Genomic DNA, 4,648 nt, shown 5'->3' on the forward strand with positions numbered 1-4,648 from the left:
CAAGTTCTTTACACACCTGCGATTATGTTTATTTTTTTTTTTTTTATAGGTTTTTTCCTATAGATTTTTACGACTATTACATGTAGCCATTGTATATAAGAAGTATAGGCGATTAAAACGAGAGAGCGGAGAGCAATAAAATGTAATATATAGGATAGACAATAACAGATGTGTGTCTGTACAGAGGTATCATTTGGCAATTTCAATGTTTTTCCTTTTCTCTTGTGTAAGTATCGATGTACGATATATAATTACGCGCGAGAACTAAGGACATATTAAGACTAGAATTGTAAGTAACGTAATATTATGCATTGTTGTATAAGAAACATGTATGAGTCAAAAATATTGCGAATAATACAACGACTGCCAGGATTATATAATAAACATTGAAACACTTTGTATGTTGCGTCTTTATTACGACTCGTGTAACGTTTGAAATATACATCAAAGCAACATCGATAAAATTAGATGATGTCGCGAACTGTGTAACAAATACAAAATTTTTAATTCCAATATTAATTTGCTCGCATATCAAGGTGTCTTGAATTTTGATACGTAACAATATTTATACGCGGATCAAAATAGTGAAGTCATTTAAAGGTCACAAAAGATAATAATTTTACATTTCTTCTACGACGTTTGCAATTTTTATATCCGCCTGGAGAACTGGAGATTAATTTCATCCGCGGCTTGCCTTCTAAAACAGTGATATATGTTTAAATCAATTTAGGTTGTTTATTATATGAATATTTTTCTAATTAATATGTAAGATATTTTTATATTGAATATGTTATATGCTTAAAATTTCAATTGTTAACATAATTTATAATTTTCCAGAAAAATCAAAGAGTATTTTCAGTTCAAATTTAAATACGACGAAAAAAATCGCGAAACAATCGAGAATCGAGAGATCGATCATCATAACAATCGAATGCAAAAATCCAGTTTGAAGCTCCACACTGAGTTCAGAGAGAGAAGGTAGCGAATTTTTACCTGTGTGTTTTGCAAATCTTTTTTACCAAAATCTTTCTTAGTTTACAGTCATTGGCTGCCAACGAGTAGGCAATGTCTCGCCAATTCCGCGTGCAATGTTGTCCACTTTGTCCGTTTTTCTTCTATTATGCGCAGGAAGTCCTTTTTCTCTTTGAACTCACAAATACTTGTCGGATAAAGTAAGGCGTTTGACTAGCTAATCGATTGTTATGGCGTCGATCTCTCGATTCTCGATTCTTCCACTTAATTTTTAAGTACTTCACGCGACAAATTTTGAAGCATAGTCCAGTATGGCGTCTGATTGGTGCTGTGCGCCTTGTTTGGATTGTTATTTCAATAAGAAAATTCAATTTCTAAAGCAATTACAACGCAAAAAAAAAAAAAATAATCAAGCGCCGATAGAAGCTAATAAAACAAAAAGTCGAAAATTAAAACGCGTATACGTACGAGTCGATCATCACTTAAGATCTCACCTATTTTGTAAAATTTTATTTATGATCCGGTTGTTGTTGTTGCTGGTGTTGTTGTTGGTGGTCGTCTTCCTCTTCCACAAGCTACTTTTCGCTGTCCTTCAATCCCACCAGAAGAATGACTTCCGACAGTCATGCACATCGTTGCCTAAGGGAAAGATAAATGACAACTAATAAATATTCTCTCAAGATTTTCATAATTACATGATAATGTTTTTTTTTTTATGTTAACATAAAACACAATCGCGTATTTCAAATAATTCCTTTTTGTTCCAAGTACTTATACACACAACGTATATCAAAAAAGTAATTTATAATAACTAACTATTATACATATACAAAAAAAGACTCGAAAGAGAATACAGAAGAGCAAAGCTGAGTTCTTTTTTGAACAATTTCGAGTCTGTTTACATGTACTTCATGTTTGTTTTATTGTTGTTTCTTCGTGTTTTAATTTTTTTTTTAACTTTTTGTCTGTCAGAAACACACATAGCTCATACATTATGCAAGTCATATATTGATGAATATGAAATATATTCATCAATTAATTGTGAATAGTTATATACTCACTACGATGCACATCAGAAAGAAACAGAACAGTCTGCTGAAGAGCTTCATTTTTTTTTCTTTTACGTCGAAACGTACGCTCGTACTAACAACTCGTGCACAGCACCATAGCCGTTTTTATATTATTGCAATGCGATTGTGTTGTTTATCTTTCATCGAAAATTATTTGCGGACTGACATTTCCGGCATTTAAAAATCAACGACAACTCGATTCTTGCGTAATTACATAAATTGCATGAAAAACAAATTCTTAAAAAAGTGACACAATATGTTACAATTATATCAAACAAACATTCCGTGTTAAATATTTGATCGATTTAATAGTGATTTCTCACGAGATAAAAAATACACAATACGTACTAGTGTTTTAAATAACACATTACAATTGTAAATTTACTATTTGCTATTTCCGATTATTGTGTTAAATCTGCTATTTTCATTAGTTCTAATTTTGTATAACAATAATCATACGTAAATATGTACTTATTGTTATCAAATGTTGAGCGAACGAAGTCACATTGAAGAATTGCAAGTATTTATTTTAAGAAAGAATCATATTGCTTGAGTTTTTTTTTATACGAAGAGATAAAGATTTGTGAGACTTAATTTCACATTTTTTATATCTTTATTTATCTTTTGTTTTTTTTTCTAATATTATTGCTTCGCAGATGTAATATAAAATATTTTAAATACATTATTAAATATTTTGTTATCAGATGCGCGCAAGACTTGAGAATCACAAAGACTTATTAAAGCAGACAAGTTGTGTTATTTGCATTCTCATATTATTGTGAAAAGCAAAAACATTCTGACATATATAGACAAACGAGCGAATTTGCATTATTCGACAATACTTGGCAAAAAAGCCATAAATGTCATTTTAAAGTCACATATGCGCGATATGATCGTGATTGTCACGCGACGTGCGTAAAAACTTGCGCTTTAAGGTGACCGATGATGAATCTATTTACGTCGTTAAACAAAGGAAGTCGTCTCGTAAACCACTTCGGCTTTTCTCTGCGCGGCGATCGCTGCATGTTTTACCGCGATTCTGTGATAAAAATCTCATTGTATTTGCGAGGCAATTAAAAACAAGAACAAAACAAAAACACGAATCACGAGTGTGATTTTTAACGAGTTATTTCCTAACATGTGTGCAAATTGTTATTACAAGTAAAAATAATCTTCAAGTTTACTATCCAGAGGAAATTTGCGAGCGGAATGTTGTGAGCGTTTGTTTCCAACAATTCTGCGATAAAAACAAAAATGCTTTTTCTTAGCGAGCTTTTACTGCTTTTGAGTCAGCAAAGTTGATCGAAGCGGAATGAAATTCGTTCTTATCGGCTCTATTTCACCGTTCGCACTTTGTATTTTTGATCAACGTACGAAAATAAACTCTCAAAAGAGATGTATATATTTGCGCACACAAATTATCAGAATATTGTAAAAATCCGAGAGAATTAACGATAAGATTTCATTTCTTATAAGCAGATTTAAACATAAAAACAACTATTTTATATTGTGTTGAAGAAATAAGCTTGTTAAAAAAATATTATATCAGATAGATTACCGTTTGAAAGAGAAGTGAATCATGATTTTTAACAATTATTTCTGCGAAATGTATTAGATATGTGTGTGTTACACAAATGGAGGCATATATAGATCTTCGTCTTTAATTTGTAAAAAAAAAAATTGGAACATATATTGCGCAAGAATGTAACGATGAGTATCTTAATCTAGTTTTTCACAAATTTGTAACACAGCAATTTCTGCAATTTACTTATACTGACGCTATTCAGAATGATTCGCTGTCAATACACGATGTGCGGTCTTTCACGAACAATAATTCCATGCGGTATACATGCATTTTTAATATGCGAATATGAGCAAGATATGATATTTTTCAATTAACTAAACTCTAAATTAAAACGTTTCTTGAAATTATGTAGTCTTTAATACAAAGACAAAAACCTGTAATAAAATAAACATACATCGATTGTTATTTGCGTAATGATTGCTGTCAAATAAAAAAACAAATGCATGACTGTCGGGGAAATGAGACGATTACCTAAAAAACTATAGATATCGACGTAATTGCAACAAAGAAAAAAACTTTTACGTCAATTTTAATTTAAAGTTGTCAATACGTGCAGTTTATATATATTATTTTGTTATTTTATATTATTATATGTTTTAATATTAATTCTTTTTTTTCGTATAAAAACAGTTTTTCTCGAGATAATTAGCACAACACTAATCTCCGCAAGTTTTTTACACACGTGCAATTATTTAATATTTTTCATGGGTTTTTTTCTGTAGAGTTTTACGCGACTATTAGATGTAAGCATTGTACATACAAAGTAGGTAATTAAAAGGATTGAGCTATAAAATGTAATATACAGACAATAACAAATATGTGTACAGAGATGTCATTTGATACTTTTAATATTTTCTTTTTTTTTTTATTGATGTACTATTATACATAATTACGCGCGAGAAGAGAAGGGACATACTAACTTATCGGTATAAAAGCAAAATAATGTTATGCATTGTTATATAAAAAATTATGAATAAAAAAACTGCGATTACGACTGCCAGGTTTGTAATAGACATTGAAA

At 30.4% G+C, this 4,648-nt stretch overlaps 1 long non-coding RNA gene across 1 annotated transcript; it reads right to left on the reverse strand.

Moving 5' to 3' along the window:
• Window positions 1-31: 31 nt before the first annotated feature.
• LOC109853279 lies at window positions 32-2,606 on the reverse strand. Its single transcript, XR_002250100.1, has 3 exons — window positions 2,034-2,606; window positions 1,467-1,611; window positions 32-697 (listed from the first exon to the last, which is right to left on the reverse strand). It is a non-coding gene; the product is annotated as an uncharacterized LOC109853279 (long non-coding RNA).
• Window positions 2,607-4,648: the final 2,042 nt, after the last annotated feature.

The sequence above is a fragment of the Pseudomyrmex gracilis genome, unplaced genomic scaffold (genome assembly GCF_002006095.1).
Source record: "Pseudomyrmex gracilis isolate BER0280 unplaced genomic scaffold, ASM200609v1 scaffold_45, whole genome shotgun sequence".
In the NCBI taxonomy this organism is placed as follows: domain Eukaryota; kingdom Metazoa; phylum Arthropoda; class Insecta; order Hymenoptera; family Formicidae; genus Pseudomyrmex; species Pseudomyrmex gracilis.